The 13,300-nt window shown below is 42.3% G+C and overlaps 1 protein-coding gene and 1 long non-coding RNA gene across 21 annotated transcripts in view; one reads left to right on the top strand and one right to left on the bottom strand.

The window, feature by feature from the left end:
• The window catches only part of KSR2 (kinase suppressor of ras 2), a 446,664-nt gene that overhangs the window by 22,537 nt on the left and 410,827 nt on the right, over positions 1-13,300 (top strand). For 14 of the 20 annotated variants that reach the window (XR_013366586.1, XM_077875824.1, XM_077875809.1 and 11 more), the window contains 4 exons: positions 6,850-6,964; positions 7,100-7,271; positions 10,851-11,035; positions 12,905-13,014. The gene's annotated coding sequence lies outside the window, so the exon portion shown is untranslated. The remainder of the gene's footprint in view (positions 1-6,849; positions 6,965-7,099; positions 7,272-10,850; positions 11,036-12,904; positions 13,015-13,300) is intronic. The other 6 variants (XM_077875825.1, XM_077875812.1, XM_077875818.1 and 3 more) reach the window with 3 other exon arrangements.
• LOC144299938 (uncharacterized) overlaps positions 1-13,300 on the bottom strand; it is a 33,017-nt gene that overhangs the window by 15,519 nt on the left and 4,198 nt on the right. The gene's annotated exons all lie outside the window — the stretch shown is intronic.

Here is a 13,300-nt window from a genome sequence, read left to right as displayed (position 1 = left end):
TTTTATTTAATAAACCATTGTGGAATTTCCAATTAAAACTAGCATATTGGGAGACATCTTTATTTCTTCTTCTTCCCAAAATCTGGCTAAAATATAATAAAGGGATGAAAATGTACTAACTTACAAGGACAAAGAGAATGGGTGGAGAGACAATAACAGATAAAAGATTTCAACAAATATTGAGAGACAAAAGGTTGTTGGAGGGATTTCCAGTTGAACATGAAAGAGCAAATACTTTACATTTGTCTTTGTGCCTCTTCTAAAAACCTCACTGAAACAACATTAAGGAGTGGAACCTGGCTGGCTCAATCCATAGAGCATGTAGTTCTTGATCTTGGGGCCATGAGTTCAAGCCCTGTATTGGGCATAGAGTCTGACAAAAAAATGTTGAAGCTCCTGGCTGGCTTCATCAGTAGAGCATGCAACTCTTGATCTTGGGAATGTAAGTTCGAGCCCCACATTGGGTGCAGAGATTACTTTTAAAAATATTTAAAAAAATAAAACAACATTATGGAATAATAATTTTAAAAAGTATGTATTAGACATAGATGTACCATACCTGAGGGGAGAGTAGTCACCAGCTTTCCAACCTAGAATTCTATACCCAGCCAAACTATAACTGAAGAGTGACATTAGAACAAAGGTATTTTCAGGGAGGCAGGGACACAAACTACCTCTTTTTTTAAAAGGTTTATTTATTTATTTATTTATTTATTTATTTATTTATTTATTTATTCTTGAGTGGTCAAGAGAGGCAGAGACACAGGCAGAGGGAGAAGTAGGCTCCTCGCAAGAAGCCCGATGTGGAACTTGGTCCCTGGAACGGATCACGCCCTGCGCCAAAGGCAGATGCTCAACTGCTAAGCCCCTCAGGCATCCCTGAACTACCTCTTTCAATAAGCTTTTGGAAATGTACTCCAACAAAATGAGAGCAAAATAAGAAATAGTGAGAGAAGACTTCAAGGAAGAGGAGATTCAAAATGGACAAAAGGCAAAGGAAATTCAGAGGATGGTGGCAACGAGGTGATTCAAAATGACAGCTATGCAGCAGGCCCTAGAGAACAACTTATCCTGATTGGAGCAAGAAAACAGTCTCTGGGATGAAATAATCCAGGAAAAATATGAAACTGATTCTTTGAAACGTGGAAAACATATTGTAGACAGACCTATGGCAGAGATGTTGGAGCCCTTAGAAAATACTTAGAAACAAACCACCTTTACTAAGGTTTGGTAGAAAACAAAATTTATATGGTCATAATATAAACCTTTACTCAAAATAATACAGTTGAGGGCAGCCCAGATGGCTCAGCGGTTTAGCACTGCCTTCAGCCCAGGGCCTGATCCTGGAGACCCGGGATTGAGTCCCATGTCAGGCTGTCTGCATGGAGCCTGCTTCTCCTCTGCCTGCGTCTCTGCCTCTCTCTCTCTCTCCGTGTGTCTCTCATGAATAAATAAATAAAATCTTAAAACAAAACAAAAAAACAAAATAATATAGTTGAAAAGCACATAACTTAAAAGAGCTTTCTTCTTATGAAATTGAAGACTTGACAAAATATTCTCAGCATAGTGGGTGGGCAATAACTCTGGAGTTCAATGATCTGTTTTTTAGCTTTAACTCTGCCATGTACCTTGGATAAATCACTTAACTTCTCTGAACCTTGATTTTTCTTGCCTATATGGAGGGGGATATCAATAATACCTATGTCATAGGAATGATTTCAGAATTAAATGAGATAAAAATAACAATAACAACTAAGGAACTGTGCTAAGCTCTTTGTACATGTTATCTTATTGAATCTTCACAATCTGTCAGTTTTATGAAGAGCAAACTTATCACAATGCCTAACTGTTTGATTATTAATTATTTAACAAACATTAGCAGTTTTCTGTCAGTAGTTTTATAGGAATGAAGACAAATAGAAACAGAATGAAAAAATAAAAGATAAACTCAGTGACATTCTGCTTATTTTGAGACCAGATTTGTGATGTCCTCTGTCCCCCTATTACACATAGTCTTGAATATGAAATAAGAAGAAAAAAGTCACCAGGGTATCAAAGTTCTGCTCAAAAGTGACAGTTTTTGGCTTAGCTCTGCACTCTTTTTTAAAAAAAATTGTGGTGGGGCGTCTAGCTGGCTTCGTCGGTAGAGCATACAACTCTTGATCTTTGGGTTGTGAGTTTGAGCCCCACATTGGGCATAGAGATTACTTTAAAAAATAAATAAAATTGTGATAAAATATACTTAACATAAGATCTACCATTTTAACCATGTTTAGTTTAGTACCATTAAGGACATTCACATTGTTGTGCAGCCATGACCACCATCTGTCTCCAGAATTTTTCATCTTTGCAAACTGACACGCTGTCCCCATTAAGCACTAACTCCCCACTGCCCCCTGCCCCAGCCCTGGGAAACCATAATTCTATTTTGTGCCCCCATGGATTTGATTATGCTGGGTATGTCATGTAAGTGGTATTTGTCCTTCTACGTCTAAGTTAAATAAACTTAGCATAATGTTTTCTTTTCTTTTTTAAGATTTTATTTATTTATTTATAGAGACACAGAGAGAGAACGAGAGGCAGAGACACAGGCAGAGGGAGAAGCAGGCTCCATGCAGGGAGCCCGACATGGGACTCGATCCAGGGTCTCCAGGATCACGCCCGGGGCTGCAGGCGGCGCTAAACCGCTGTGCCACCGGGGCTGCCCAGCATAATGTTTTCAAGGGCTATCCATGTTGTAGTATCTCTCACTACTTTGTTCTTTTTTTTTTTTTTTTACTTTGTTCTTTTTCATGACTGAATCATACTTCTTTGCATGTATATTCCACATTTTGTTATTTATCTGTCAATGGACACTTGGGTTGGTTCCACTCTTGGCTATGATGAGTAATGTTGCTGTGAACATGCAGGTGCAGATATCTGTTTGAATCCTTGCTTTCAGTTCCTTTGAGTATATGACCAAAAGTGGAATTGCTGGATCACATGGTAATTTTTTGAGGAGGTACCATACTGTTTTCTGCAGTGACACACAAGGGTTCTAACTTCTCCACCTCCTTACCAGTACTTGGGGCTCTGCACATACTATTCTGTGCCCATGAGGAAGAGATTCTCTTGCATGGATTTTTAGGAGTAGAATTGCTAGGTCAAAGAGTATAGGTCCCCCAGAGGAGTTGTACCCATTTACACTACCATTCTTATCTGCTATATTCTTAGATAATATTGCACTCTTTAATATTTGCAATGCTGATGGACCAATGATACTTCACTGCATGAACTTGTATTTTTTCTTTTTTTTTTTTTAAGATTTTACCTATATATTTGAGAGAGAGAGAGATTGAGAGAGCACACGAATGAGCAAAAGTGGGGGTGGGGGAAGGGGCAGGGCAGAGGGAGAGAGAGAAGCAAGCTCCCTGCTGAGCAAGGAGTCTGATATGGGACTTGATCCCAGGCCCCTGGGATCATGACCTGAGCTGAAGGCAGATACTTAACTGAGCCACCCAGGCTCTGAGCACCCCTGTATTTTCTTGATTACTATTAGAGAATTTTTTTTTTGCATTTTTATTGGATGCCCATGTAATTTTGCTGTGTTTTAATCAGTTCTCTATCGGTGGACATTTGTCTTGGTTATTAGCCCACTTCATATGTGGAATGGCCAAAGAAGAAGGTGAATATGGGAAGGTGTTAGAAATGTGTCCAATGACAATAAAATTACTGCAGAGACATTCAAAATAATAACCTTGAGTCATCAAGCTTCACTGTATTTAGGAAACAGAATAGTGTTCTACAAAGAGTTCTATCAAAAATGGTTAAAAATATGAAGTCTTGGTAATTTTTAAAAGCTACCATTTATTGGGATCCCTGGGTGGCTTAGTGGTTTAGTGCCTGCCTTTGGCCCAGGGTGCAATCCTGGAGTCCCGTGATCGAGTCCCATGTCGGGCTCCCGGCATGGAGCCTGCTTCTCCTTCTGCCTGTCTCTCTCTCTCTCTCTCTCTCTCTTTCTTTGTCTATCATAAATAAATTTAAAAATCTTTTTTAAAAAGCTACCATTTATTGAACATCAACCACTAATCATCCTCTGTGTTAAGGCTTTTCAAACATCATTTGATTTCATCTTGGCTTAAACAAGTATGTCATTTTATGTTGTAGCAAAGAAGGTTTCTGGAGACTTGCCCAAGGTTACAAACCACAGTTGAGTGGGTAGTTGGAGCCTAATCCAGATCTGTGACACCCTTGCCCTTTGAGAGTGACATCTGAGGGAGGTCCTGGAGACTCATGGACCACAGGTCCTGTACTTATCAGCATCTCGAATGGCCCAGGCCATTGTTTTTGTTTTTGTTCTTATTCTTGCAAGTCCAGAGTCAGTAGACTTTCAGGCAAAGATTTTATTGTAGTCCTGCACAAAGCGTGCACCTTGACTCACTAGGAAATGACTTTAGGTGGTGCTTAGACACAACATTCAATGACACTGAATCACCCAGCGAGGAAGCTATTCTCCCTTCAGTCCCTCTCAATCATGTCATCAAGGAGAAAGTCTCCACTCGGTGGTACCAAATCTGTAACACCTCTCTGACACTTGCTGATTTTTTTTTCTATTTAACAAATGCTGCTGCAGATTCAGAGCTTCAGCCAGTAACAGTGTCTATATGGAATTTAATCACATTATTTTTTTAAAATGATATTTACTTTTACAGCTATCATCTAGTTGTGACAAGATGTCTATTTTTCATTTGCACTAATGAAATAAATTTCCCTTTTTTAATTATTTTTGAAAAGATTTTATTTATTTGACAGATTGCGCAAGTAGGTAGAGCTGCAGGCAGAGGGAGAAGGAAAAGCAGGCTCCCTGCTGAGCAGAGAGACCAATGCAGGGCTCCATCCCAGGACCCTGGGATCAATGACTTGAGCCCAAGGCAGATGCTTGTTTGTGAATAAAGGTAACACTTGAATGATGTTTGGGAGACACTACTTTCCTGGATTCATAAGAGTAGTCTCTAGGCTCCATGGATATCACTCTTTGTTAATTCTAATCATACTTTCCCGACTTGAGGGTACATTATATCACATGAGATGCTTGTTAAAAATTCAGATGCCCAGACCTTTAACCCCAAAGAGCCTCAGTAGGTCTGAAGACAGGGTCTGAGTTTTGCAATTTTGATTAAGCAACCCAAGTGGTTCTGATATGAGCTGGTCAGCACATGGCATTTGAAGAAATTCTGAACTGGATCTTCCCATTTGAACCCAATATAGAATAAAAAAAAAAAAAAGAGGGGATCCCTGGGTGGCGCAGCGGTTTGGCGCCTGCCTTTGGCCCAGGGCACGATCCTGGAGACCCGGGATCGAATCCCATATCAGGCTCCCGGTGCATGGAGCCTGCTTCTCCCTCTGCCTGTGTCTCTGCCTCTCTCTCTCTCTCTCTCTCTGTGACTATCATAAATAAATAAAAAAATTTAAAAAAAAAATAAAAATTAAAAAAAAAAAAGATTTATTTACATATTTTGGGGAAGGCAGAGGGAGAGAGAGTCCTCAAGCAGATACCCTGTTGAGCGCAGAGCCCGACATGGGGCTCAATCCCAGGACCCTGAGATCATGATCTGAGCCTAAACCAAGAGTGTGTTACTTAACCCATGGAGCCACCCAGGCCCCTGGTGATTTAGATTTCTTTGGAAATAGATGGGGGCAGAATGCTGCATGCATGTAAATCTGGCAGGATGCGGGCATGCTTCTGCCTTTGTATTATTCTACTGGGTTCTGTTTCTGGGGCAGGAGCAGTCACCTCTAATTTTCAGGCAGCACTGTAAGCACTTTACACACTTTGAGTCATTTCATCCCCAGCACAACCTGGGGAGGCAAATACTATTATTACCTTCATTTTACAGGTGGGGAAACCTGGACACAGAAAGGTAAAATCACTCACCTAAGGTCATGGGGCTGGGAGGTACCAGAGCTGGGATTTGAACGTGGCCATCAGATCAGACTCAGAGCCAAGACTCTTACCCGCAGTGGTCGGCTACCTCACCTGGACTTGTCTCTATTTGTGATGATAAAGGTCCATCACCCCCTCTAATTCTGTAGATTCTTGTTGTCCTATCAGGAGATCAGACTCTCTACTTATAATCAGAAATTAATTGATAATTGAATTAAATGAATGAACGAATCTGGACTAGGTAAACATCCCAGGGCTGAGGACTGCTAACCTTCCAGCTCAGTTGAAACCATGGATTAGGCCTGTCTTTAAAAACTAAAAGCCAGGGGATCCCTGGGTGGCTCAGCGGCTCAGCGCCTGCCTTCGGCCCAGGGCGTGATCCTGGAATCCCAGGATCGAGTCCCACGTTGGGCTCCCTGCATGGAGCCTGCTTCTCCCTCCTCCTGTGTCTCTGCCTCTCTCTCTCTCTCTCTCTATGTCTATCATAAATAAATAAATCTTTAAAAAAAAAAAGAAAAAAAAAACTAAAAGCCAACATTTGTACTTCCTATGACAAAAATAAAAAGTATTCTTAATTTACCAGGTGAACCAAACCAGTACTGATTTATCTGATTCTGTGCACAAAAGCTCAAGATAGGGGAAAACCTGTGATCTGTCCCACTCAGCATTTCTAATTTTTTCCCCATTTCCTCAAAGAAGAAGAAAGTCTAAAAGTCACAGAAGAGACTTATAAAAGACCATCAGTTCAATTTTTCAGACTGAAATACAAGAAGAGTTCCAATAAACCCAGGGTCTGTATCTTTCAGAGGGCAAATCAAATTGTGGATGATTTGAAGCTCATCCAGGACAACGTGGGCAATTTGGTTCATCTACCACATACATTTCTTTTTTCTTTTTTCTTCCTCCCCCTACCCCCCACCCCCAAGTCAGAGATGGGGGTGCTGGAAGCTGAGCTAATACTGCCACGAGTTGCAGACAGCTGTGGTGGGGTGGGAAGAGGAGGCACATTCTGCTTTTACTGACCAGACAAATGGCCCACAGGTGAGCTGGAAGGCAGGCGTGGGCTTCATTTCTGACCTGGGCATTGCTGACTGCGGGAAAGGTGTGTGCAAGGGGAGGTAACATGCCTTGAATATGTCCAGACTATGGAACAGGTTTTGTTTTTCCTGCCAGCAGATGCTTTTTTATACTGTTGGAGAGCTTGGTGGAGGAGTTCACCAGCAGAAGCACATGGAAAATGCATGGCCAGGATGTCAGCAATTGCGTCACGGTTGCACTCTGGAAAGGGGTGATCACTTTGAACAATGCACACGTGTTCACATGACAAACCATTAAGACTCCAGCCTGGGTAAACAGCACATGTTCTTTATCAGATTGCTTCCTTAGTCTCTAGCACAGCATAGGTTAGAGCCCTTCATGCTAATTAAACAAATGCAGGGTTAAGTTCCAGGTTTTTATGAGGTACATTCAATGCTGTTTTTTGATAATGAAGCCACAGGGTCCCCTACAAAAAATAGACTATTTATTCCTATGTTTCTTGTATCTGTCAAGATAACTGTCGAGCAGCTGAAGATGGCATATGTTTGTAGGGGTAGCTATCCAGAACAACAAAAGATATTTACTTTAAAGTCAAAGCTTTAAAGATTCTCAACGCATGTGTAGTTTGATCTGTGACATCTGAGGCTAGAAAAGGTGCAATTCTCTAAAAGGAAGATGTAAAACAGTACTTCTCAACTTTGGCTCCATATCAGAATTCCCCGGGGAGCTTCTGAAACTCCCTGCCGGGATCACACCCCAGACCGAATTTTTTTTGGGGGGGAGGCGGGGGGTGCAGGCACCAACATTTTTAAGTTTCCCAGGTGATTCCCGTGTGCAGCGAAGGTTACAAATCATTGCTTTAAGGGGAAATTTCCTCACCTTTTTGAAAGTCGTGTGTAACACTTTTGGGGAAATGAATCCACTGACAGCTCATTGATGGATGAATGAAAATGGAAATCACCATATCGATTGCCTGATTTCCATATTTGATTATCTGCCTCTCTTCTAATTGTTTTGTGAAAGTATTGGAAATCTGCACTTTAGCGCCCCTGGGACCAAGCAGATAGAGCAGATAAGGATCCCAGGGGAAAGAAGGCAGAAGAGGATCCGAGAAGCTCAGCTCCAAAGCTGAGTAGCTGTTCTGCCTTCCTCATGATGCTGCTGGGGGCAGACGGAGCTCAAGTGGGGCCTGGGTTTTGGATTTTTCCAACTAAATTGCTCATCAGAATTTTTGTATGTAAAATATCCCATTTTAGAAGCGTTAGCCACAAATTAAAGACTATTTATTTATTTATTTATTTATTTATTTATTTATTAAATTAAAGACTTTTTATAAAAAATCTCCATGCAGCCAAATGAAACTCGTCTGCCGGCCAAATTTGGTCTTGTGGGCTGCCTTTTAGATCACCTGATTTTTACACCTTTTGGGAAGCAGGGATTCTTTTTCTTCTTTTTTAAAAAAATTATTATTGTGGTAAAATACACTTTCCATAAAATTTATCATTTTAACATGTTCAATTCAGTGGCATTAAGCACATTCATGGTGTTGTGCACCCATCACCTCTGTCCAGTTCTAGAACTTTCTCATTACCTCAAAGAGAAAACCCATACCTGTGAATCCCCTTCTCCAGCCCCCTCACAACCACCAACCTGCTTCTCTATGGATTTGCCTATTCTGGATATTTCTTATCAATGGAATCGTTCAGGCCGTGGCCTTTTGTGTCTGGCTTCTTTCCCTTTGCATAATGTTTTCAAGTTCATCCATGTTGTAACATGCCTCAGTGCCTCATTCCTATTTACAGCTGAATACAATCCCATTGTATGGATATGCCACATTTTGTTTACCCACTCATTAGATGATGGTTTGTTGGGTGTTTTCCACCTTTTGGCTGTTGTGAATAGTGCTGCTGTGAACATTTGTGAGCTTGTTTTGTTTCAATAGAGGGATCATCCTCACATAACAGATACCCCCATAGCACTAATCTCAACTCTGAGCACACTAACAGGTGCTCGAGAGTCGGGGACTTCACTATAGGACCAAATTGTCCCACTTTGCCTTGGATTGTCCCGGTTTTACCATTGAAGGCCCCACATCCAGTAAACCATTAGAGGGAAGTCTGGCAGTGCCACATTCCATCCACCAGCAAAAGCCTTCTCAAGGCAAGGCTAATGGTTTTAGTATTTTGATTGTGACAAACATGTTTCTTGCAGTTGTCTGTAATCACCAGTGATTTCGGGGTGCTGTGCTTTGGCACAACCAGTCCCTCCGTGTTGTTTAAGCTTTCAGAATCACGTCCTCAACAGAACCTTCCAAGAGACCTCCCTTGTATAGGGTAAAGGACTCCTCTCCTTTATTCCCAGAGCATAGAATAGTTATAGGATGCACTTGCATGGGTTTCCCCCCTTAGACCATGACTCCCTCAAGGACAGTGGAATATGACTGTTGTTTTGGTCTGTCCAACATCCATCCCCTCTTCTGACAATAGCATTTCCCCCTTTCCTTTGGAGGGACCAGCTCTCCCCTAATCTCATACAGCACAATAACACTTTCGCTCAATGTCTCCACACTGCATTTGGGTAATTCTTGCAACATTTCAAACTTTTTCATTATTATTATATTTGTTATGGTGATCTGTGATCAGTGATTACACCTCACTGAAAGCTCAGATAATGGCTAGCATTTTTTGCAATAAAGTATTTTTTAAAGATTTATTTATTTATTTGGGATAGAGAAGGAGCATGTGTGCACATGCGGAAGTGGGGGAGAAGGGCAGGGGGAGATAATCTTTAAGCAGATTCCCTGCTGAGCACGGTCCTGATGTGGGTTTGATCACATGACTCATGAGATCATAATCTGAGCTGAGACCAAGAGTCAGATGCTTAACCAACTGAGCTGCTAAGGTGCCCCAGGAATAAAGTATTTTTATTTCATTTATTTTTTATTTTATTATTATTTTTAAGATTTTATTTATTTATTCATGAGAGAGGCAGAGACATAGGCAGAGGGAGAAGCAGGCTCCCTGCAGGGAGCCCAATAGCGGGATTCAATCCTAGGTCCCCAGGATCACACCCTGTGCAGAAGGCAGATGCTTAACCACTGAGCCACCCAGGTGACCCAATAAAGTATTTTTAAATGAAGCTATGTACATTGCTTTTTTTTAGACATAATGCTATGGCATACTTAATAAACTGCAATCCAATGTAAAGGTAACTTTTATATGCATTGGGAAACCAAAAAATTCATTTGACCTGCATTATTATAATATTTGCTATATTTATCATGGTGGTCTGGAACCAAATTCATCTCCAAGGGATTCTCATATGCCCAACAGAATGGATGACAGGTGTTCAAACAACTGGTACACAAATGTTCACAGAAGTGCTACTCACAATAGCCAAAAGGTGCAAAAACCCAAATATGCACCAACAGATGAACAGGCAAACAATGCAGTCTATCCGTATGATGGAATATTACTCAGCTGTAAAAAGGAATGAACTACTGATCCAGATTACAACATGGATGAACCTAAACATTATGCAAAGAAGCCAGACATAGGAGGTCTGATACTGTAAGATCCCACTTCTCTGAAATATCTAGAATAGGAAATCCGTAGAGACAAAAAATAGAATTGTGATTGCCAGAGGCCCGGAAAAAGGAGGGAATGCTGAGTGACTGCTAAATGCATATGGGACTTTCCTCTGGGGTGATGAAAACATTCTGGAAGTACAGAGTTGTGATGATGGTTGTACAGCGCTGAGTGTCATAAACGTCACCCACGGTAAATTTTAGGTTATGTATACTTTACCACAATAAAAACAAAACAAAAGAATCAGGAACTTAACCAGGGCTGCTGCAGATGGATGCCATGCAGGTTGTTTCCTTCATCAGGTGCCCAGACCTGGGAGGAGAGGGGCATGTCCTAAATCCAGACTGTGTTCTGCCCCCAAGCTGCGACCCCTGGTACCTGAGCAGAGCACCTGCTTGCTTCAGATTCACCCTTTAGGAAAATGCAGAGCTTCGCAGACAAGATGGTGTAAAAAGTAAGCAAGTTTGGTCGATGGCATCACTTTCAGGTAATTGTCAATGATACTCCTTCACTGTGTTCTAAGTGGTCGGCAAGTGCCACAGTACACATCGTCTCCCATCCTGAGGGTGCTGTCTGAAAATTCACAATGCATTGTTGAGTGCCTAATTTGTAAAGCTAGCATAAATCACTGGACTAAATTGTCCACTACTGTGAGCTCAAGTTATCTGGCCATCAAGAGAGTGATCTGGTTGCTTTGTTTGCACTGGAAAATTAAGAGACAAAGAGGCAAAAGGCCAAAAGGGAAAGAACTCTAGAAAAAGTCAGTTTTCTGATGTTGGAAAGACTTCACAAGGTTAAAGATAGGAGCATTCTGTCTGCACTCATCAAAGGTATTTTTTTAAAGCCATTTATGGGGATCCCTGGGTGGCGCAGCGGTTTGGCGCCTGCCTTTGGCCCGGGGCACGATCCTGGAGACCCGGGATCGAATCCCACGTCGGGCTCCCGGTGCATGGAGCCTGCTTCTCCCTCTGCCTGTGTCTCTGCCTCTCTCTCTCTCTCTGTGACTATCATAAATAAATAAAAAAAAATAAAAAAAAAATAAAGCCATTTATGTTTTGGGGATCAATGAGTTAGAACAGAATAATAATAGTCCCCTTGCAGCTAAGGAGAACTTGGTTGTGTCCTGAGGGCTGGCATTCTGAGATTGCTGCCCACCTCCCCCCACCCCCCGCTCCACTCCCACGCCCCCTCCAAAGAATCAGTAGAAAAAAGGGAAAAGGGGGGAAAATGCCCTGGGAAAGCAGTATGTCAAACCCTTCAAGGAGAAGTCAGTGTTAGTTTTGTTCAGTTCCAGGAGCATTGGCCACCCTGCTACTTCCTAATGTGCCACTTTCCCATTTGGGTCCCTATTCACAATGTAACTTAGAAAATATCGGGGACAGCTTATCACTAATATAACAAAATGTGGGATGGGATTTTTTTCCTGTTGACCCAGAACTTCACCTGAAGCTTCAAAGCTGAGGGCAATGGGCAACCACACTTCCTCCTGTCCAGAGGCAGTCAGATTGGTCCCTTGACCATCAATAACCATCAGCCTCCAGCCTATATAAAACAAGGTCAGATTCTCTGCAGAGGACGTTTCTCTGACAGGTCTTTGTAGGGAATTTTCTTCTCCCCTCTGATCGCCAAGCCAAGAGAGGAGAGCTCAAAGAAGAATCACTCGTAAGACTGGGGGCACCAAGACGGGGTGTGGCTGGCATCTCCCTGCCAGCACATGGGCTGCCCATGACAGCGGAGCAAGAAATGAGGGCAGAGGGCAAAGGTGCATCCTATTTCCCACGGGCCAGACTATGTATGTAGGTCTGAGTCATCCTGAAAAGACTCACCCAGAACCTCAGAAAAAGAATTTGGGGGTACTTCCTGGGGTATGAATGGAAAAGAGGAGTGCAGGAAGTCACCCAGCATGTGCACTGAATCCCTACAAAGTTCCCACAGAGTTCTCCAAACATTTCCCCAGTGCGCCTCATGTAAAAGATAGACGTGAGCGCTTGCCAGCACATGGCAGGGGGTGGGGGGCATGTGACACTTGAGAGAACTATACCTGTTCTCAGCAAAGGGTCCCTTTCTGCTTGTTCCTCTTCTCCCATACTTCAGCAAGGCAACCCAGGAAGGGGCAGGAGAGGACACACCTGCCCTAGTCTCCATGCAGATTCCTGAGCCATCTGTGGGTCAGACCAGAGTGGGTGGGGGAGAGGTATTAAACTGCATATAAGAGTAGAATTTTGATTGGACTGGATTTCTAATATGAGACTGTTCTTATAGTTGAAACTAAAAGCTGTAGGATCTGATGTGATATTTCCAAGCTCAGCTCATTCCATAGCCCAGTAAGAATAATTTATTCCCACCATTGATAAAGGCACTGTGAGACATGGAGCATCCAGAGTGCTATGCAGTTTCCAGAACAAAGTCCCAACAACCACAGCACAACGCTGAGCAGTCAGCTCCAGTTCTCCAAGCTGGTGATTGGTGAGATTTCTATTGATCTGAGGTGCAAACTACCTTAAGTTGTACCAGGGGCAGCAAATCTAAATAATCAATGAAGGGTGTTAGGTGGGGGCCCTGGGGAACTGGAGAGCCTGTGTCCCATCTGAAAGGGACAGCTGTCTCTCAAATCTAGCCAATTGTTGCCAATGAAGCCAGATCTTCCTGTTTTCCCAGAAATGCCAGAAATCTCCATTTTTGGTAGTGTCTCCTGATTTCAGAATTGTTGGTAAGAATATCAGTTAGGGTCCTTTGTGGCAGAGACACAATG

This window comes from Canis aureus, chromosome 27 (assembly GCF_053574225.1).
Source record: "Canis aureus isolate CA01 chromosome 27, VMU_Caureus_v.1.0, whole genome shotgun sequence".
Taxonomy (NCBI): domain Eukaryota; kingdom Metazoa; phylum Chordata; class Mammalia; order Carnivora; family Canidae; genus Canis; species Canis aureus.
The sequence above is the reverse complement of the archived record's forward strand: the minus strand, read 5'-3'. Positions and strand labels throughout refer to the sequence as shown.